Source organism: Salmo salar, chromosome 03 (assembly GCF_965601325.2).
Source record: "Salmo salar chromosome 03, fSalSal1, whole genome shotgun sequence".
In the NCBI taxonomy this organism is placed as follows: domain Eukaryota; kingdom Metazoa; phylum Chordata; class Actinopteri; order Salmoniformes; family Salmonidae; genus Salmo; species Salmo salar.
The window spans coordinates 46,745,729-46,769,719 of NC_138293.1; the positions used below are offsets into that span (position 1 = coordinate 46,745,729).

The 23,991-nt window shown below is 41.2% G+C and overlaps 1 long non-coding RNA gene across 1 annotated transcript; it reads right to left on the reverse strand.

The window, feature by feature from the left end:
* Window positions 1–1,774: 1,774 nt before the first annotated feature.
* On the reverse strand, window positions 1,775–23,990 carry LOC106600573 (uncharacterized). Its single transcript, XR_014391906.1, has 2 exons — window positions 23,840–23,990; window positions 1,775–6,706 (listed from the first exon to the last, which is right to left on the reverse strand). It is a non-coding gene; the product is annotated as an uncharacterized LOC106600573 (long non-coding RNA).
* Window position 23,991: the final 1 nt, after the last annotated feature.

Genomic DNA, 23,991 nt, shown 5'->3' on the forward strand with positions numbered 1-23,991 from the left:
CTGAGAGAGCAAAAAAGAGAGAGAAATAAAGAGATAGAGAGAGAAAGAGCGAGAGCAGAGAGTGAAAAAAAGCGAGAGAGATAGAGAGAGAAAGATAGAAAGAAGAGAGAGAGAGAGAAAAAGAGAGATTCCCTGCTGGGACAAAGGACACACATTCCTTCAGTAAGCACCCATCATGCTGTCACCGCTCTCTATGGCTGAAGTACACTACCATTCAAAAGTTTGGGGTCACTTAGAAATGTCCTTGTCTTTGAAAGAAAAGCAAAACACCAGTCTCAACGTCAACAGTGAAGAAGCGACTCCGGGATTCTGGCCTTCTAGACAGAGTTGCAAAGAAAAAGCCCATCTTAATCTTTTCTTTTTATTGGCCAGTCTGAGAAAATATTAAGATGGGCTTGTTAATAAACATCTTGGACTCTAACCATCTGCCTCCTGTGTCTGCATCTGGGTCTCGCCTTGTGCCCTTACACATTGTTGACGTTGAGGCTGGTGTTTTGCGGGTACTATTTAATTAAGCTGCCAGTTGAGGACTTGTGAGGCATCTGTTTCTCAAACTAGACACTCTAATGTACTTGTCCTCTTACTCAGTTGTGCACCGGGGCCTCCCACTCCTCTTTCTATTCTGGTTAGAGCCAGTTTGCGTTGTTCTGTGAAGGGAGTGGTACACAGAATTGTACCAGATCTTCAGTTTCTTAGCAATTTCTCGCATGGAATAGCCTTCATTTCTCAGAACAAGAACAGACTGACAAGTTTCAGAAGAAACTGCTTCCGGGGCGGCAGGTAGCCTAGTGGTTAGAGTGTTGGACTAGTTAACCCACTGTTCCTAGGCTGTCATTGAAAATAAGAAGTTGTTCTTAACTGACTTGCCTAGTTAAATAAAATTAAATAACATTTATTTCTGGCCATTTTGAGCCTGTAATCGAACTCACAAATGCTGATGCTCCAGATACTCAACTAGTCTAATGCAGGTCAGTTTTATTGCATCCTTAATCAGAATAACAGTTTTCAGCTGTGTTAACATAATTGCAAAAGGGTTTTCTAATGATCAATTAGCCTTTTAAAATGATAAACTTGGATTAGCTAACACTATTAGCCATTGGAACACAGGAGTGATGGTTGCTGATAATGGGCCTCTGTACGTGTATGTAGATATTCCATAAATAATCAGCCGTTTCCAGCTACAGTAGTCATTCACAACATTAACAATGTCTACACTGTATTTCTGATCAATTTGATGTTATTTTAATGGACAAAAAAATGTGCTTTTCTTTCAAAAACAAGGACATTTCTAAGTGACCCCAAACTTTTGAACGGTAGTGTACATAGTCTACTTTAGAGTTTAGTTTAGTTTATAAAGCAAGTTTCTAGAGCTAATGGATCAATGCACTTTCTTATACTACAAATCTACCATTCCAGTGTTTTACTTGCTATACTGTATTTACTTTGCCACCATGGACTTTTTTGCCTTTACCTCCCTTATCTCACCTCATTTGCTCACATTGTACATAGACTTATTTTTCTACTGTATTATTGACTGTATATTTGTTTTACTCCATGTGTAACTCTGTGTTGTTGTATGTGTCGAACTGCTTTGCTTTATCTTGGCCAGGTCGCAATTGTAAATGAGAACTTGTTCTCAACTTGCCTACCTGGTTAAATAAAGGTGAAATAAAAAATAAAAATAAAATAAAATGTCTTACTTATGTCAAAGTACGAATCTATTTGTCCTGCTAGGAAACACTACATGCGCTGGAATAAAGGAATGAGAATGAGGCACAGATCTCAACATTTTATTAAGCAGTTATTACAAAATACTAAATACAAATCAAACCAAACGTCAAATGGAAAATGTAATTATTCCAATGTGTGGTCATGATACTTTTGGATCTTAGATCATACCCCCATGTTATGAGCTTATACTGTATTTGTGTGTGTAGGTGCGTGAGGGTGCGTGTGTGTGTGGTGAGTCAATATGGGTGTAAAAATAAATACAAATATAAGATGTTTTATTGTCACATACACTGGATAGATGCAGTGAAATGTGTTGTCATAGTAGTACGGCATCCCTGGAGCAAATTAGGGTTAAGTGCCTTGCTGAAGGGCACATTTCACAGATTTTTCAACTTGTCGGCTCAGGTATTCCACACACACACACACACACACACACACACACACACACACACACACACACACACACACACACACACACACACACACACACACACACACACACACACACACACACACACACACACACACACACACACACTCACACTCATACTCTCTCTCTACCGCTGCCCAAACACAGATAATGAGGCAGGGAATGAGAGAGCATAGTCTTGGGTTGTGTGTGAGCTGAATTCATTGTAACAGAATATTTTTGCACACACCCCTTCATCTTTCGCACACAAACACAAACACACATAAATACAACAACACATTTGTGCTCCACACACAGACACACACTCACACATACACACACACAACTCACACATACACACACACAAATACAACAACACACTCGCTACACACACTACACACACACGCTACACAGACACACACACAGTAAGGGAGCAGAACAGCTGAGGATGCGGCAGGCACCAGCTTTACTGAGGGCCATTTCAGTAAGCTCTATCACAGCCCACTGTATAATCCACACACACACACACACACACACACACACACACACACACACACACACACACACACACACACACACACACACACACACACACACACACACACACACACAAAGAGAGGATGAAATAGCTAAAGAAGAAGATACTCCAGATGATTACACATTCACTCGGCTTCCTTCCCCCTCACTGCACACACAACCACCAATTAGAGGAGAGGAAGATGAGGATGAGGGTGCAGTCCCAGACAAAGACTCTATTTAAGTCTCTCCCTCTCCCCCCTGAAGACATCCAGAGCCAGGGTGAGAGAGAAGAGATGGAAAGAGAGAGAAAAGGGAAAACAAGACATAAAATAAATTAAGAAATCAGAATGTGGTGCATCCAGGATGATCTGGCAGAGATGTTCCATCCGATGTTAGTCAGGGAAAAACTGGGCCACAGTTGCACTCATTGTTCAGTGAGCTTTTTCACAGAGTCCAACCCAGCGACAGCAATGAATGTTGATTGTGACCTTTGGAGTTGAGAGGCCTTTGGAGGGGCTGGACTGGGGGACGAGACGGGGAGAAAAAAAGACTGTGTGTGTGAGTGTGCGTGCATACTTGTAGTCAAAGAAAGAAAGGCAGCCTGTGGCATGTGTGTGTTTGTACACATTCACCTCCCTCCAGGTTTTCGTCCATCGTAACCACCCCAATTCTTCAACTCTACTCTGAAGTGGTCAGGGCAGGCCGCGGGGCACAGTCAACGGTCGATGGTTTTTATGTGATCCATACCAAACTCACCGACAGCGTTGAATGTTCACCGAGGTGAGCAGGACCGCAGTGAGTGCGTGAGAGTGAGCAGAGCTGACAGATGTGCTTACTACGGGCCGAGGGGAGGGGACAGGACAGGAGGGAGACAGCAGGAGACAGGAGGGAGGCACAGGTACATAGAATGATAGAATGACAGAATTAGTGCAGTGTCTACAGGGTTGGATGCACATAACACAGAAATATACAGCCACAGTGCTCTATTAGATACATTGAAAAGTTGATTGTATCTAGATATCCCATCAACATTATAACCAATGAAAAAGCTGTGACACAATAAGAAAGGCAGGATCCATGGCCACACTGTCCGGAGCATCCATAGAAGCACCTGAAATAGATCAAGAAGAAGAGCATTCCTTTAGTATGGCTGAATCCGTGTGAAGAAATGCAGTGTGAAAAAGCATTACAGATCCTGTATAGACAGTTTGCTTACATCAATATCAGCACAATGGGGGATGTGTCCACTCCAAACTGGTATATGTTGTCTCGGGGGTTGGATATTTAAATGTATATATTCTTATTCCATTCCTTTACTTAGATTTGTGTGTATTAGGTAGTTGTTGTGGAATTGTTAGATATTACTTGTTAGATATTACTGCACTGTCAGAACTAAAAGCACTAAACACTCACAATAACATCTGCTAACCATGTGTATGTGACCAATACAATTTGATTTGATTTGATTTGAAAGATGCAAAATTACTCATTTCCCTTCTCCACGAATGGACAAAGATTTTCTATTGTTGGAATATTTCATTCTTCTGCTAGCACAAATGGACACCCCGTGTAAATTGAATCCCGGAGTTAGAATGATATTGTTGGAGAATGATATTGTTGGACCATTTTTCCGGCAGTCACAGTTTTAATAGATTTGCTGCATGGGGAACAATACAACAGACTCACACTGTGCTGTCCCTGCAGTGAGACTGAGCTATCCTGTGTGTGTGTGTGTGTGCGTGTGTGTGTGTGTGTGTGTGTGTGTGTGTGTGTGTGTGTGTGTGTGTGTGTGTGTGTGTGTGTGTGTGTGTGTGTGTGTGTGTGTGTGTGTGTGTGTGTGTGTGTGTGTGTGTGTGTGTGTGGACATGTTTAACCATACTTGTGAAGACCAGAACTCCCCACAAGAATAGTAAATGAACAACAAATCTACCAAACTGGGACATTTTCGGTCCCCACAAGGAAAAAGGGTATTTCTATGGGGGTTAGGGTTAGAATTTGGGTTAGGGGTTAAAGGTTTAAGGTTAGCAGTTAGGTTTAGGTTTAAGGTTAGGTTTAGGTTTAGGGATAGGGTTAATGTTTAGGGTTAGGGGTTAGGGAAAATAGGATTTTGAATGGGAATCAATTGTGTGTCCCTACAAGGTTAGTAAAACAAGACTGTGTGTGTGTGTGCGTGGGTGCGTGCTTGCGTGCGTGTGTGCATGCGTGTGCCTGCGTGTCTGTGTGTGTGTATCTCCCAATCCCCTCACGAATGAATACTCCCATTGTCATTGACAGGTCACTGCTTGGTGGACAAACGACCCCTGCCAGCCTCCTGGCCAGCAAGACAGCAAGATGGGCCGAGGCTGAGGTCATGATGCTACATGCTAATGCGCTCATTCATCAATCTCTTTCATAGACTTAGAGTTAACGTCATGGTGATGCTAGCCTAGCGTGCCCACTGCTCTGGGAAACTCATTGACTGGGAAACTAACGTCATGCTAGCATGCTAGTAGCTTTACCACAATGGATGAATGAAGGACTATGCTAATATGCTAGCAGTCTTGTTACCACACTTCACGAACTGGAGTATATGTCATGCTTGCACGCTACCACTCTAACAATGCTTTGTGGATTGAGGTAATTACTGTCAATGGGATAATAATGCTAATATGGTTATCGTTCTCCCTCTCTGACTATGACAAATTCCCATAGTCTCTTTATACTATAGAAGGCTTATTGGTTGTTTGCTAAGACCTCTGCTGCTTAAATGACATTCAAACTTGAAGACATTAAAAGAATATTACAGGGAGTGTGGGTTTTTTCATTTTTTCTTATAGACACCAACAGGTGAAGGGTTCTCTCTGAGATAAATAACCAAATTCATTCACCATCCTTGATAAGAGGCCAGGATCAAGGCCTTATAATTATACATAATAATCTATATTACACACAAAAACACACACAGACACATTCCCTTTGTCCCCCAATGAGACCTGAAATGAGAATCAGTCGCAGGGTGGAGGGAGGGGAGAAAAACGGTTTCTCCATGGCAACCTCAGTGTCGGCCAGGCATTTCTTAATCCCCCCGTTCATTGTCGCACCCTCAGAGGTGGGTGGGGGGCAGAGCGGAGGACCCTTATTCTACAGCTGAATGTTGCCATTGTGTGTGTGTGTGTGTGTGTCGAGGGGAGATCATAGCTAACCCCTGCTGAATGAGGGGCCAAGCTGCAGGCTGAAGAGTCTCGACATTACACAGGGGGCACCGATTAGAGGGGATCACCCCCCCCAGAGATAAACTTCAGAAATAACTTCATAATTACACCATATGGCAAACAGCAGGGCTTTCCTTTGTGAAGCGCCTATTACAGTCCAACCCATGGTTTCTGCTTATTCACTTATGAATATGATAGTGTGTCTCTCTCTGCCTGTCTATACAGGGACACTTTCCCTCTCAGACAAAAGAGCTTTAGAGGAGGGGAGGGTGTAGAGAGGCGTCAGATGATAGACTAAATAAAAAGGCTCTATTTGTGATGCACAATAAACGTCGGCCATCTTGGAAAAACTCCACAGCTGCCACAAGATTGGCTTTCATTACATTTCGGGCAGGAAGGGAACTATTTATTTTGACTGTACTTCACTGGACATGATCAAAATTGGCTTAATTAACTCAACGCATAATGATAGTGTAATGGCTAAACCAGTGGATCTATGTGAGTGTTATGCTAACAAAAACACATCTCGAAAATCAAGAACCAAAGGCATGTGTCAGAGTGTCTTGTTACTATTGAATAATGACTGTACAGTCTATTGTGCTCTACAAGCCAACTAATGTGAGAATGGGTATCTGTGTGTCCAAGCTGTTATACTTTATGGGGCTGTTTCACAGACACAGATTAAGTCCTGGACTAAAAAACTAAATAAATTTAGATTTTCCATCCAAAGTGCTTTATATTCCAAGACTATGCTTAATCTGTATCCAGGAAACCAGCCATTGTGTCTATCCTGGGAAGAATTACCTGAGTTTAAATGTTGTTCATGGATTCTCAGATGGCTGATTCTTGTAGGCACCTAATGTGAAACACAGAAAGATATGAATTAATATATTTCTGATCAAATGGGATCAAATCACCCCGTTGTTTTATATTTAAGCGATGAACATCTTCTCCAACAATGTAACCGTATATTCAAACAGGAAGTCATAAAAACATTTCCCTGAGGACCAGCCAATGAAAACATAACAGGAAGTGCCACTGGTCTGTCTCTAGGATGGTCTGCCGTGGGCGAAGCTTTAATGTAGCTAGCTACAGTATGTCCCATACACTGTATACATCTATTCATAATGACTTACAGACTCACCGACCTACAGTTTGCCTGGAAGGGACACACACAGAACAGACTTCTGACACATACATAGTACACACAACCACACATCACATCCTAAAAAAGAATTAGACAAACATTTGCTGCGTTTTGGATGTGGTCTTTAAAAAAAGACTTCTGTAGTAATGGCCTCTAAAATATGTCCCATTACCGAAAACTATATTTGTCCCCCAAAATAGATTTTAAAAAGACTTCTGTAGTAATGCCCTCTAAAATATGTCCCATTACCCAAAACTATATTTGTCCCCTAAAATAGATTTTAAAAAGGCTTCTGTAGTAATGGCCTCTAAAATATGTCCCATTACCCAAAACTATATTTGTCCCCTAAAATAGATTAAAAAAAGAAATACAATGCATTGGCTACCCTTTTAGTACCCTCACACGAGTCAGAAAACTGCTTTGCTGCTGTGGAGTACCTTGTTACAGCCCTAAAACAGTGAACATTATATACTGAACAGTAACCTTCATAATGCTTTCTTATCCACTTCTAGGCCTACTCAGAGTGACTACATGTATTGCAGTCATTACAGCACAGGGCCATAATCAGATGGGATTGGAGAGACTGGTTCATTTTGATGGTTAACTACCTAAAGAGGGTCTGGCCTTTGTAAACATGTGGTAAAGTTATTGCCTGTGGCATACAACACACGAGACCAGGACCCTGTTTCAGTTCAATCTACATTTGTTACCACTGTCAGGGAGTTTTTATCATACAGAATGACAAGGGCCAGTTATTCTTGCCACAGGAAAAACCACTGGCCCTATAGTCTAGCTACTGTTTCCACTTCACTACAACTACTTTAAACATCTGACAAAAACAATCCTTTTGAGGGTAATGTTGTTACTGTTTGTTACTGATACTGCTATTTCCTGTCGTTGCTGCATCTGCTGAGTAGGATCGGCTTCTCACATCATCCTCTCTCTCTCCCTTATCCTTTCTCTCTCTCTGAGCCCAGCAGGATTAAACTACCTGAAGGCAGATTTATCCTAACTCCTGTTTGAATATGCAATCACCTCTCACTATCACCATGAGGTGAGAAAGTTATTTTAGGCTCCATTCGTCAAATCAAAGCCGTGAAAAGCAGATTTGCTCATTCGTCTCATCCAAGCAGTAAAATTTGTAAAATTGTTAATGCTTGAGCCGCAATGGCTGGCATATATCAAAAGGAACAGAAAGGGGGAACTAGTCTATGTGTCTGTCAGTTATATCAGAGAACAATGGGATAGTAGTGTCAGACAACCACAAAGTATCCTTTCTAGTCAAGTTACTTTGTTCGTAGTCCCCCCTTGAAGAGCCCCAAAGCACCATCTGAGTGTGAACGTCCTCTCTCCTGAAGCCTCTCTCTGTAAATCCTCCTTATTGTCCTCAGCAACCTGAGGCTTTGTCAAACAAAAGACATCACCAACTCTAACAACGTGGCCGGTTCAGTCTTAAGCAGTAAGCAGTTACTAAACATGTTTCTTCTTCATTGACTGTGTGTAAGCCAGAGAAATATGGGATTTGGGACCCAGTCTTTATATATACAGTACCAGTCAAAAGTGTGTATACTCATTCAAGGGTTTATCTTTATTTTTACTATTTTCTACACTGTAGAATAATAGTGAAGACATCAAAACTATGAAATAACACATATGGAATCATGTAATAACCAAAAAAGTGTTAAACAAATCAAAATCTATTTAATATTTTTCAAAGTAGCCACCCTTTGCCTTTATGACAGCTTGGCACACTCTTGGCATTCTCTCAACTAGCTTCACCTGGGATGCTTTTCCAACAGTCTGGAAGGAGTTCCCACTTATGCTGAGCACTTGCTGACTGCTTTTCCTTCACTCTGCGGTCCAACTCATCCCAAACCATCTCAATTGGGTTGAGGTCGGGTGATTGTGGAGGCCAGGTCATCTGATTCAGCACTCGATCACTCTCCTTCTTGGTCAAATAGCCCTTACACAGCCTGGAGGTGTGTTTTGGGTCATTGTCCTGTTGAAAAACAAATGATAGTCCCAAAAAGTGCAAACTAGATGGCATGGCGTATTTTTGCTGAATGCTGTGGTTGTCATGCTGGTTAAGTGTGCCTTGAATTCTAAATAAATCACAGACAGTCTCAGCAGCAAAGCACCCCCACACCATCACACCTCCTCCTCCATGCTTCACAGTGGGAACCACACATGCGGAGGTCATCGGTTCACCTACTCTGCGTCTCACAAAGACACGGCGGATGGAAACAAAAATCTAAAATTTGGACTTATCAGATTTTCCACCGGTCTAATGTCCATTGCTTGTGTTTCTTGGCCCAAGCAAGTCTCTTCTTCTTATTGGTGTCCTTTAGTAGTGGTTTCTTTGCAGCAAATCGAACATGAAGGCCTGATTCACGCAGTCTAATCTGAACAGTTGATGTTGAGAAGTGTCTGTTACTTGAACTCTGTGAAGCATTTATTTGGGCTGCAATTTCTGAGGTTGGTAACTCTAATGAACTTATCCTCTGCAGCAGAGGTAACTCTGAATCTTCCTTTCCTGTGGCGGTCCTCATGAAAGCCAGTTTCAATTTCTCTTTGCTTATTTGAGCTGTTCTTGCCATAATATGGACTTGGTCTTTTACCAAATAGGGCTATCTTCTGTATCCCACCCCTACCTTGTCACAACACAACTGATTGGCTCAAACGCATTAAGAAGGAAAGAAATTCCACAGATTAAATTTTAACAACTCACACCTGTTAATTGAAATGCATTCCAGGTGACTACCTCATAAAGCTGGTTGAGAGAATGCCAAGAGTGTGCAAATCTGTCATCAAGGCAAAGGGTGGCTACTTTGAAGAATCTCAAATATAAAATATATTTTGATTTGTTTAACACATTTTTGGTTACTACATGATTCTATATGTGTTATTTCACAGTTTTGATGTCTTCACTATTAATCTACGATGTAGAACATAGTAAAAAAAAAAAAAAAAACATTGAATGAGTAGGTCTGTCCAAACCTTTGACTGGTAGTGTATATACAGTTGAAGTCGGAAGTTAACATACACTTAGGTTGGAGTCATTAAAACTCGTTTTTCAACCACTCCACAAATTTCTTGTTATCAAACTATAGTTTTGGCAAGTCGGTTAGGACATCTACTTTGTGCATGACACAAGTCATTTTTCAAAAAATTGTTTACAGACAGATTATTTCACTTATAATTGACTGTATCACAATTCCTGTGGGTCGGAAGTTTACATACACTAAGTTGACTGTGCCTTTAAACAGCTTGTAAGACCAAGACCTCAGAAAAAAATTGTAGACCTCCACAAGTCTGGTTCATCCTTGGGAGCAATTTCCAAATGCCTGAAGGTACCACATTCATCTGTACAAACAATAGTACGCAAGTATAAAGACCATGGGACCACGCAGCCGTCATACCGCTCAGGAAGGAGACGCGTTCTGTCTACTTGAGATGAACGTACTTTGGTGCGAAAAGTGCAAATCAATCCCAGAACAACAGCAAAGGACCGTGTGAAGATGCTGGAGGAAACAGGTACAAAAGTATCTATATCCACAGTAAAACGAGTCCTATATCGACTAAACTTAAAAAGCCGCTAAGCAAGGAAGAAGCCATTGCTCCAAAACCGCCATAAAAAAGCCAGACCACGGTTTGCAACTGCACATGGGGAAAAAGATCGTACTTTTTGGAGAAATGTGCTCTGGTCTGATGGAACAAAAATAGAACTGTTTGGCCATAATGACCATCTTTATGTTTGGAGGAATAAGGTGGAGTCTTGCAAGCCGAAGAACACCATCCCAACCGTGAAGCACAGGGGTGGCAGCATCATGTTGTGGGGGTGCTTTGCTGCAGGAGGAACTGGTACACTTCACAAAATCATGAGGGAGGAAAATTATGTGGATATACTGAAGTAACATCTCAAGTCATCAGTCAGGGAGTTAAAGCTTGGACGCAAACGGGTCTTCCAAATGGACATTGACCCAAAGCATGCTTCCAAAGTTGTGGCAAAATGGCTTAAGGACAACAAAGTCAAGGTATTGGAGTGGCCATCACAAAGCCCTGACCTCAATCCAATAGAAAATTTGTGGGCAGAACTGAAAAAGTGTGTGCGAACAAGGAGGCCTACAAACCTGACTCAGCTTCACCAGCTCTGTCAGGAGGATTGGGCAAAAATTCACCCAACTTATTGTGGGAAGCTTGTGAAAGGCTAACTGAAACGTTTGACCCAAGTTAAACAATTTAAAGGTAATGCTACCAAATACTAATTGAGTGTATGTAAACTTCTGACCCACTGGGAATTTGATGAAAGAAATAAAAGCTGAAATAAATCATTCTCGCTACTATTATTCTGACATTTCACATTCTTAAAATAAAGTGATGATCCTAACTGACCTAAGACAGGGAATTTTTATTACATGTCAGGAATTGTGAAAAACTGATGTAAACTTGTATACTTCCGACTTCAACTGTATATTATAGGCAGCCTGCCTCTTTCCTTTCTACACCCAAACCACTAGCCTAGGTATCAGTCACTTGGCTCAGGTTAAAAGTAGTACATAATACAGGGAATAGAGTGTCATTTCAGATTTGCATCACTGTAGCACTGTAAAACCCAGATCTGAAAGATCTCTAAGTTAGTAGCTTCAGACATCTGTAGTGTCTAGCTCCAGAGGGGGGCCACAAACAATCTGGTGGTGGTGAGACATACAGAGAAGAGACCCAGACAGACAATTACTGTGCAGGTATGTCGGTTATATCCACCTAGGGCTGGCCAGAGGAAATGGAAGGGTTTATGATGTCATAAAAGAGGGCCAGAAGAGAGGTCTCAAGGAACCGGTTGTCTCAGGACTGTAGGTTGTCTATGACCATAAAAGACTCCTGTGGTTTTACCTCCCCCAGGCTACAGAAACTGCCAATGCACTGTGTGCTGCTGCTACTGTGCAGAAACAATTATAGTAAAGTCTATGTCTGGCTGGTAAGACTGGGACAACATGCTTTTTTGTGTTACATCCGATACTGTACTGTATATGGCTCCAATACTAACAAAGACATTGGGTCTGACTTTTTTGCTAACTATGTGTCTTTGTTACATGTAAATAGAGATGTAGGCTTCAATTATTTTGTAAATGTTTTTTTTTTTAAGTACAAGTATAAAACATTTAAAATTGCTTATATTAAGCAAACCAGATGGTACGTTTTTAATTTTTTTATGGATAGCCAGGGGCACACTCCAACACTCAGACATAAGTTACAAATGAAGCATTTGTATTTAGTGAGTCCGCCAGATCAGATGCAGTAGGGATGACCAGGGATGTTCTCCTAATAAGTGTGTGAATTGGACACATTTCCTGTCCTGCAAAGCATTCAAAATGTAATGAGTACTTTTGGGTGTCAGGGAAATGTATGGAGTAAAAATGACATTCTTTTCGTTAGGAATGTAGTGAACTAAAAGTAAAAGTTGTCAACAAGTAAAGTAAAGTACAGATGCCCCAAAAAATTACTTAAGTAGTGCTTTTAAGTATTTTTACTTCAGTACTTTACACCACTGACCATTTATTGTTTCGTAGTATGCAACCAAATATTGCTTACATGTTGTTATTTTCCCATCCAAGAAAACAGGTGATAAAACCCTCTTCATTTTGGACTCACGCCTTACAGTGGTTGGGAAGAATCTTAAGCTAAAGAGTGAACATCTGTGGGGCAGGAACCTGAACACGTGGATGCTAATACTAACATCTATTGATGACACCTGTTTTGTGCCCGACAGAAAACCCTTCACTACTCCACATAGCATTCTAAAGGCTAAATGCTACGTACACCACTCTCTCTCTCTCTCTCTCTCTCTCTCCACACACACACACACACACACACACACACACACACACACACACACACACACACACACACACACACACACACACACACACACACACACACACACACACACACACACACACTCCCTCTCTCTTACACTGACACAAAATCACACAGAGACACAAACAGATACACTCACGGGGCTTGTTAAAAAGGGGAAGAGAGAAAGGGGGTTATTTGTTCTACAAGCGCTACAAGGTTTCCCATTGTAAAAAGGGGTGGCTGCACGGCCCCTGTTTCCTTTCATCCCCCTCCTCAAGGCCCCCCCTTTGTCTGGCGGGGGATGGACGGAACTGTGGGCTGCCGCGATACACTGGTCAAAGAACCGGGAACTACTACCACTACCTGCACAGTGGGACTAAATAACAAGAGGAGGAGGAGTAGAGGAACGGGAACGAGGGACGGGTGTGTGTCTTTGTGTGTGCGTGCGCGTGTGCGTGTGTGCATGTGTGTAGGAACCGAGAACAGCTGGAGAGGGAAGAGGTTGTGAAATAAAAGCTGTTATTAAATCCAAAAAAGTTATGGTAGGAGGAAGAAGATGAGGAAGGGTGGGGGGGGCTGGGTGAGAGAAACACTAGTACATGTAGCCCATGGGACCATGTAGTCTGAATAGAATGACAACGAATGATAGAGGAGGTCCAGATTTAAGACTATGGCCTGGTGTATTTTGAAGGGCCTTTCTTCATGTAAATAAATGCATTTTGTGTCACTTATGAATGGCCAAATGTACCTTTTCTTACAGTAAAAATGCACCACTCTTGCCCAAGTAACCTCTCTTTTCGTTCTCTCTCAGACACACCCACACACACATACGCTCTCTCTAGTTATGAGTGTCACTGAGGACATTGAGGGTGAAAGAGGGGAGTCAAACATTATTTTTCTTCTTTCGTTTCTGCACTTTCCTGCCACCTCAGCAATAGCAAAGGGGTTTGTGAAACCAGAAGAGTTGAATCTCCTCCCACAACCACCAACTGAATGGCTGACTGAATGTAAAGCTTTACAGTGTATAAGTTACAGCCAGCTCTGTCTTGGCTACGATACTGTTCTGTAACACCGCATTAAGTAACATACAGAGAGCTATGCAGTAAGGCAAGGGAAATGAGAGGCAAACCAGGACAAATGGGGGCCTACAAGGTTGTTCTACCACTGGAATTAAACAAATAGAACCTATATTGATACTAAAACTAAACCTCACTGCTTAACAGAAACATAGAAGGCAAGGCCTACTATTAAAATGTCAAGATCTGTAAACATTTTTACATTTAAAAAGTTTGTAATTTAGCAGATGCTCTTATCCAAAGCAACTTACAGCAGTGAGTGCATACTGGTCCCCCATGGGAATCAAACCCACAACCGTGGCATTGCAAGTGCCATGCTCTACCAACTGGGCCACACAGGACCCTGAGCAACATACCTGCAGCGTCACTTAATTTACAGGCAGGGGCTTTCTATCTGCACCAGAGTGACTTTTCAAGATGCCCATTAGTATACTTGGTATAAGTGTGCAGGGAAAACATTGAGTATGGAATTAGGGCAAGTGACCTAAAACGAAAACATCACTAAAAGGGTTCTTGACTTCATCTCACAGCAGAGACAGAACCGATTGTGTCTTCTGGTTACCCCCTGTACTCCAACCCAAGTTTATTTTTGAATCCTCCATAAAGAATGCCTGTCATTTCCTGCATCCATGCGAAACCCCCTGTTTTTTTTTTTTTTAACAATGGGAGAGATTCAAAACTTTCCAAATGGAATTTTCTCCAATGGTGACAGTATTACATAGACTCTGATTTCTTCAGAGATGCTTCTCTGATAACTTTCAAGACAGCATGAGGAGAGTAGAGTATCTCAATAAATGGTAGTCTTACAGAATGAGTATCCTGCAGGGATGATAATGGAAAAGAGGCTTGCCTTGAGTCTTCATGACCTAACCGATTAGCAGCTCTTTGGCCATTTATTTTAAATGCTGAACATTGGTGGCTCCAGGTTGTCGTAAGAATAACTCTCCATTATTCCACCATTTTGCCTTTACTGTATCTCTGCTATCTGTTTTTGATGCTACGCTGTGGTGTCTCTCAGTTCATTCAGTGTTATACCATAAGGTGTCAAGGGGAATGAAAGGTGACGCTCACACGCCGCAACAGTTTTAGAGTCAGTTTTAGAGAGCAGATGTTTTCAGACACAGCTAAGCCGCTCGGGTTCTGCCAGGTGAGAGGGGTGAGGAGTCGGTGAATTGAGAGGTGAAGTGGTGTGTGGGATAGTTGGGTTGGGGGGTACCTCTAACCACCTGATCATGGGTCACTTGGCCCTGGGGAATAGCCAGGTCTTACCTGTTATACAGGTCATTTGTGAAATCAATTTAGGAGGCTCTCACACACACGCATGGGCGAGCCACACACACACACCACACAATTGTTCAGTTATCTGAGATATACCATTTGCATACTGACCCTGACAGCTTTACAATAAAGGGTCAAAGGGACCAAAGGTCAAAAGTTAAATGCCACCGATGTGACCAACCAGCTCCTGGGAACTGGAGCGATGACACAGGAGGGACACCTGGCTAGCTGTAGGGTTACACCTGAGAGTTACCTCAGCCCATTGGGTATGCAAGAGATCAGAGGTGACACAGTCATCTATACTGACGTAGAGGCTGAAGCCCGAGGCGCAGTGCAGAGGTTCATCCATTTCCTTAACTCATTAATTTACATTTACATTTACATTTAAGTCATTTAGCAGACGCTCTTATCCAGAGCGACTTACAAATTGGTGCATTCACCTTATGAAATCCAGTGGAACAACCACTTTACAATAGTGCATCTAAATATTTTAAAGGGGGGGGGGGGTTAGAAGGATTACTTTATCCTATCCTAGGTATTCCTTAAAGAGGTGGGGTTTCAGGTGTCTCCGAAAGGAGATTGACTCCGCTGTCCTGGCGTCGTGATTTACCTCGACCCTTAGCCCCCCCTCTAAAAATAGCAACTACTTAAAGCCATGTTAGGCCTCAGATAGAGAGGGTTGTGAATTAAAAAACAACCGATGGATTAATTCCATGATTAATTGTTATACTATGGTTATAGCATCCCTGGATACCGGAAATGGTAAATTTTTCTTCACAATTGTTTAAATGTAATGTGAAGCCCTGTTTCACTCCAGAGGGATGGTGTGAATATACAAAGGGAAAAAAAATACAGATCAGCTCATTGCCTCTGACTGCTTCAATACTGGATGTAGAGTACAGAACAGTTTTCTCCAAGGAGCTTCCTGTTGTTTTTCTATCTCTTCCAGATGACTAGGTGACGGCACATCATTTTTTTCCTTCATATGTTTAACTGATTTGGGGTAGAAAGCCCAACGAGGAAGTGTGTGTTTCATATCCTTCCTATGAACTGTGGACACACACAGGGGCATGTGGGTTTAGGAGGGGTATCTTTAATCATGTGATCATGTAATGGTTAAGCAGCAAATTAATACGGTACTAAAATGACAGAATAGTCTTTATGGGAAGATTTTTTTATATATAATTCATCTACAGTAATTCTATAATTCTTGTGATTCTATCCAAAATGTAAGCCATGACATAGATCCAGATAAGGACCTCATTTACCTACAAATAAAGGGTTATGTGCATTCATCTATCAAATTCCCTCAGTTCTCTACTCTCCCTGTTGTGATTAGAGAATGCACTTTGAAACTCAGCACACATATTAGGCCTATATACTGTACCTCCAGTGCGAAAGATGCTGATCCATCCTTCGCCACAGGGGGAAAGGAGATTTAGCAGGACCCACCTGTCTCCTTCTTTCTACTCTCCAGGAGGAAGACAGGATGGGGTCATCCAAATATCAAATGTAACCCTTTAATATAAAAAATCCCTCAAAGCAAAATTTCACCCGCCACATGAAGGCATATGCACACACACTGTAAAAAAAAAAAGACTCTTTGGGTGAACTGAAAAAAATTGTGTCAACTGGTTACAAGTAAATAACTTAGGTTTTCTCAATTGAAAAAAACGACATTTGTCTAAACACAATACATGATTCAATGCCAAATGTTATATTTTATTATTAACAAACTTAGATTTCAAGTTGCAATTAACTGTATTTCTTTCAACACTCACCTTACTTTTCCCCTTTGATTAAACCTAATAAATAACATACAGTGCCTTCAGGAAGTATGAACTCCCCTTGACTTTACATGTGTTGTTGCAGCCTGAATTTAACATGGATTACATTGAGGTTCTGTGTCACTGGCCTATACACAGCAACCCATAATGTCAAAGTTGAATTATGTTTTTAGAAATGTTCACACATTCATTAAAAATGTAAAGTTGAAATGTCTTGAGTCAAAAATAATTCAACCCCTTTGCTATGTCAAGCCTAAATATGTTCAGGAGGAAAAATGTGCATTAACAAGTCACATAATATGTTGCATGGACTCACTCCGTGTGCAATAATAGTGTTTAACATGAATGTCAACCGAATCTCTGTACCCCACACATAGAATTATCTGTAAAGTCCCTCAGTCGAACATTGAATTTCAAATACAGATTCAACCACAAAGACCAGGGAGGTTTTCACTGTCAAGTTGGTTGTTGATCATTGCTTGACAGCCATTTTGAAGTCTTGTCATAGTCATTCAAGATGATTTAAGTCAAAACTGTAACTAGGTCACTCAGGAACATTCAATGTCATCTTGGTAATCAACTCCAGTGTATATTTGGCCATGTGTTTTAGGTTATTGTCCTGCTGAAAAGTGAATTTTTCTCCCAGCGTCTGTTGGTAAGCAGACTGAACCAGAATTTCCTCTAGGATTTTGCCGTTGCTTAGCTCTATTTTGTTTCTTTTTATCCTAAAACACTCCCTAGTCCATGCCGATGACAACTATACCCATAACATGATGCAGCCACCACTATGATTAAAAATATGTTCTGGATCCATCCTCAGTTTTCTCCTATGGCAGCCATTAAACTCTGTGACTGTTTTAAAGTTACCATTGGCCTCTTGCTTGAAAATATGAAGAGTGGTACTCAGTGATATGTTGTGTTGGATTTGCCCCAAATATAATGGTTTGTATTCAGGACATAAAATGAACATCTTTTCCACATTGTTTGCAGTTTTACTTTAGTGCCTTATTGCAAACAGGATTCATGTTTTGTAATATTTGTATTCTGGATAGGTTTCCTTCTTTTCACTCTGTCAATTAGGTTAGTATTGAAGAGTAACTACCATGTTGTGGAGTAACTACATTGTCCTCAGTTTTCTCATATCACAGCCATTAAACTCTGTAATTGTTTTATTGTCACCATTGACCTCATGGTGAAATCCCTGAGCGGTTTCCTTCCTCTCCAGAAACTGAGTTAAGAAGGACGCCTGTATCTTTGGAGTGACTGTGTGTATTGATACACCATCCAAAATGTAATTAATAACTTCACCATGCTCAAAGGGACATTCAATGTCTGCTTTTTTAAAACGTTTTTACCCGTCTACCAATAGGTGCCCTTTGTTGTAAACCTTTGACAGTGCTTGAAGAATTTTAAAAATAACATTGTGCAAATATTGTACATTCCAGGTGTGCAAAGCTCTTAGACACTTACCCAGAAAGACTCACAGCTGTAATTGCTGCCAAAAGTGATTCTAACATCTATTGACTCAGGGGTTTGAATACTTATGTAAATTAGATTGTTCTGTATTTCATTTTCAATAAATTTGCAACAATTTCTAAAAACATGTTTTCACTTTGCCATTATGGGGTATTGTGTGTAGATATTTAATACATTTTGAATTCAGGCTGTAACAAAACAAAATGTGGAATAAGTCAAGGGCTATGAATAATTTCTGAAGGCACTGTAAATACAAACTAATATATACACAACCCATTTTTTCATAGATTTTTCACTTTGAAATTACCTATCCACATTTCTTCAATTGGGTTACAAGCAATTCAGTCAATTTCCTGTTAATCAAGATATGAAGTTGGTTCCATAACATGAAATAATGACTCCAAGCACTTTCTTTACATTAGACTTTCACGTTAACTTGTTACAATATCGTAACCAAATGGTGACCATCTCATCAACAGAAACCTTTCCAGGGTCTTTAGTAGTGATGCTACGTTTGATACCGGAGCTCCGAGGCATGCGTCAAAATCACAAAGCAGTTTACTTATCACTTTATCAGAAGCATGTGATCAATGACGTCCGAAGGTTCGTTTTGTCGAACAACCAACTGATTGGTTTCAGTAGAAGACAAAATGGCTACCCTGAGAATGTGCTACGGCTTGTGTGACATCATCTACAATAATTTGGCTGTTCTAGTATACTCTGTGTTGATCAAAGCCTCGAGTAATGAACCTATTTTTGACACAATTGGCTGAAAATGCTCAATGCTTCAGGAAGCTTTGTTCTCCATCACTACTCTTTACGCCTCAATCACACCTAGAGCATCATTGCGCAAAGTGGTACGCAGCATAAACTGGATATGTGTGCAACCAAAGTTCAACATTCACCTTCTGCAACCGTTTCTGTCAAGCGGTCTACACATACAAACACCATAGTGTTCCATTGGAAATTAATGTACTTCTGGTGCACCAAAACGCAATTACGATTATTCTATCGTATGTGGACACCCCTTCAAATTAGTGGATGCTGACAGGTATATAAAATCAAGCACACAGCCATGCAATCTCCATAGAGAAACATTGGCAGTAGAATGGCCTTACTGAAGAGCTCAGTGACTTTCAACGTGACACAGACTGAACCACTTTCCAACAAGTCAATTCGTCAAATGTCTGCCCTGCTAGAGCTGCCCCTGTCAATTGTAAGTGCTGTTATTGTGAAGTGGAAACGTCTAGGAGTCGCTAATTGGTAGGCCACGCAAGCTCACAGAACGGGACCGCCAAGCTCTGAAACACGTTGCGCGTAAAAATCGTCTGTCTGCGGTTGCAACACCGAGTTCCAAACTGCCTCTGGAAGCAACATCAGCACAAGAACTGTTCTTCGGGAGCTTCATGAAATGGGTTTCCATGGCCGAGCAGCCAAGCTTAAGATCACTATGCGCAATGCCAAGCGTCGGCTGGAGTGTTGTAAAGCTTACCGCCATTGGGGCAGTGGAAATGCGTTCTCTGGAGTGATGAATCACGCTTCACCATCTGGCAATTCGTCGGACAAATCTGGGTTTGGCGAATGCAAGGAAAACACTAATTGCCCTAATACATAGTGCCAACTGTAAAGTTTGGTGGAGGAGGAATAATAGTCCGGGGCTGTTTTCATGGTTCGGGCTAGGCCCCTTAGTTCCAGTGAAGGGAAAGCTTAACACTACAGCATACAATGACATTTTAGACGATTCTGTGCTTCCAACTTTGTGGTAACAGTTCAGGGAAGGACCTTTCCTGTTTGTCAAGATCGGTGTGGAAGAACTTGACTGGCCTGCACAGAGCCCTGACCTCAACCCCATCGAACACCTTTGGGATTAATTGGAATGCCAACTGCGAGCCAGGCCTAATTGCCCAATATCAGTGCCCAATCTCACTAATGCTCTTGTGGCTCAACAACAGCAGCAATGTTTCAACATCTAGTGGAAAACCTTACCAGAAGAGTGGAGGCTATTATAGCAGCAAAGTGGAATGACATTCAGACTCACAGGTGGCCACAAAGAACAACCAAAAGCCACGCCCCCAATAGGCCACACCTCCAATAGGCCGCCGCTTCATTGCACCCAAGAAATTTAGAAGCTTTCATTCAATAAAAAATAATCACGTTGATCTGTCAAATTCACTATCTGATTTCAGACAAATTGAATAGAATAGGTTGAACGAACCAAATCATCCTTCTGGATCATACCAATCAGAAAAGGCCCTTCAGATGAACAACAGTGCCATCCCACTGTTTACAGTGCATGCATGCACACACACACACACACACACACACATTGCTCCTCTACATCTTGAATAATTAGGATGTCCTACTCTGTCGTTTCTGTGCAGACAACAGACGAGGCTAAAAATTAATTATTTGTAACTTAGCCCAGAGAGGATAGAGGAAGGATACAGTATCTCAGACCATCATCTCTGCACCAATCAATATCGTTCAGTCACTGTGGCCTGATCTGCCCAGTTCCAAATAACCATGGTTCATCCACAACCAGCACTCTAAGTAGTAATAGACTGCATTGGTGTACTATTCTGTACTATGTTACCTACTGCTATAAATACAGTCATTTTCATTATGTGTAGCATAATGTACTGTCAATAAAACAGTCATTACCACATTACTGCATTTGTTCATCAACGTTTATATGGAAACACTCCACACATTAAACATCCGCTGCCACGAAGCATCTCTACCCAGATGGCAGAAGAATTTATGCAGATTGCCTCATTAACCTGCATGCAGGCACAAAGAGAGGAACTCCGGCCGTTTGTATCAGATTTCAAAAAGCATCAAAACCATTGCAGGCATTGTAGTCTGGGTATAAAGCAATAGGGTTGCTGATATAAATGCATCTAAATAAGCCATTTTAGTCTAGACTAATAGCTAACAGATTCAAATTTCAGAGACATGAATGGATTGGCAAGAATTCATAAAAGCACAAATGTGAATTTCTGCGTTTCTTTCTACATTTTGAAGTGAGTCAGACAGATGGTAACAAAACAGTAGCCTAATAACCCGTAGCATATCAGTTAAAATCCTGCAATTAGAGCACAACATGGGTCCTATTTTGCCTCCAATCTCAAAAACTTTGGGGGACACGCAGTGCGCAAGAAGCCTTCCTCCCTCTACGTGGGCATTTTGTCAACTACACTCATTAATTCATGAAAGTATCGTACCCTAAGGCTCTTCTTTGATTTTATCTAGCCTAACTCTAAGAAATTATTTTTATGAGGACCTTACTGAGTCTGCGTAGGTGTGCCCGCCGCGCCACCACTCTGCGCCCAATGCGGTGCACCAACTAGAGAACATTGTGCACTGACCTGTGACTGTGCGGTAACCGGAGAGAGAGAGGGAGGGAGGGGGTGGTCACTGACAGACCGAGGGAGGGAGACTCAGTTGATCATTCGTCTGGACTTCAGGTGTCTCTCCTCTGCTTGGCTGGGCTGCGGTTGGTCGGGGGATGTGTATGATATATACTGTAGACAAAGCTGGTGTGTCCAGACCATGAGGCTCTCTAAAGGTTTGACTTTATTATGGCCCTGATAAACTCTTGTTATGGATGGGATGGTTAATTTAAATCCTTTAGAAGCCCATTCTGGCCCCATTTTTTAAAATAAAAAATCAATACTATCTCAAGATTTCTAGATACTATCTCATAATTTCAACATTTCTAGATACTATCTCATAATTTCAACATTTCTAGATACTATCTCATAATTTCAACATTTCTACATACTAGTTCAAAATTGCGAGATACCAAGTCGAAATTTCAAGATGCCTAAGTAAAAAATTCAATATACTTTCTCAAACTTATAGGACATGTTTCTTCATTTGTAACATTGTGTGGTCATTTCAGAGGTGTCATCACAGGAGTGTTTTCCTTGGGCCCAGAGTTTTCCATGATCTGGTGGGCTAACCTAACTAAGTAAAACTCCGGACTTTAATTGTAGGGTATGACAGTAATAAATCAGCTGTAAAAAGGTTTTATATGGGCTATGATGGGACCAGAATTTTTCTAATCAGTTAATATTCTTCTGTAGGCTACCTACAGCTGTGGTTGTTATCAGTAGGCTACAGTTGATCAGGCTGAAGCACAGATTAAGAGTTGGGGCAAATGCCAGCTCGCCATACATTTTCCAGCGACCCTGCTGTGCCGATGTCTGCAACGTGGATAGATGGAAATAATGCTCCAAATGAAGACACAAATACTATATGTATGTTCTACTATCACAAATTTTGATTTCCAGTAGGTATCTCGACATTTCGATTTAGTATCTCAACATCTTTAGATAGTATCTCCACATTTTGAGATACTATCCCGCAAAAAAATTTATACTATCCCCAAAGCTGTGAGATACTATCTCGAAACTCTGATTTACATATCTCGAAATGTTGAGATAGTACAGACATTAAAAAAACAATTGTGGCGGGAATGAGCTTCCATAAAATCCAATGCTCATTGTGCCAGAAGGGTTTAATGTAACTCCTGTACTGCACATCTGTATTCTGTCAACTGATAGCTTCCAGAGTTCACACCCTGATTAAAATGCTGAGGTTTCTCCGAGTCAATTGCAACCCGCACTTTGAGAGGAGAAAAATATAGCCTATTTATTCAAACAATGGTTGAAGTTGAAATGAATGTTGATGTATTAGATTAAACTCAAACAAACAGAGAAAAGCTTTCTACATATGGACCACGGCATAATATGCTAATCCAGAACTTTACGAAAAAGTTGCATTGGTCGATGTGCGCAGATGTGCCAGAATCCTTATAAAATAGATAGTGAGCAATTATTCGGACAAGCAGAATAAGGTATAGGCAGTATAGGCGCTGATGTAACTTCGAGGCGTGCTCACGAGTTGTCCTGGTTCTTTATAGCCGCCAATAACCGGAGCTCGAGCGTGCCGAGCCCAGACTGGCGGGCGGATAAGCACCCTCCTAGAGGTCACCGAGTTTAAGCGCACTTATTTATTTATTAAAGGAAGTGCTAAACCGACCAGTCTACATGGTTAACGGTTAAATCATATCAACAGATAGTTTCATTGCATTGATATAGCTTACTCATTTTCTTTCAACGACAACGTAGCTTCAGAGAAGGCGGTGTGCGTTAAACGCATGGAAACCGTAACTATTCTGCATCCGTTATAAACAATAGCCTACAATATGTTATTTTCCTGATTTATGGATATAAACAATATTCTACATGATTTGGAATAGATTTTTATAGATGTTTTTATTCGAAACATGCGTATATATGTCCTTGAAAATAAACAAAAAACAATGAAAATATAGTCACAAAATAAATAATTGCAATACTTACGAATCATTTCCATTCCTGCAAAGCAGCTGGATGAAAGCTCCTTTAAAAAAGATATGTTATTTGATATTGAGCATCAATTCTCATCTGTAGACGGATTCCTTGAAGTCTGCCACAGTGGCATTCTCACTGCATCCCATCCCGTAGTATCTCTG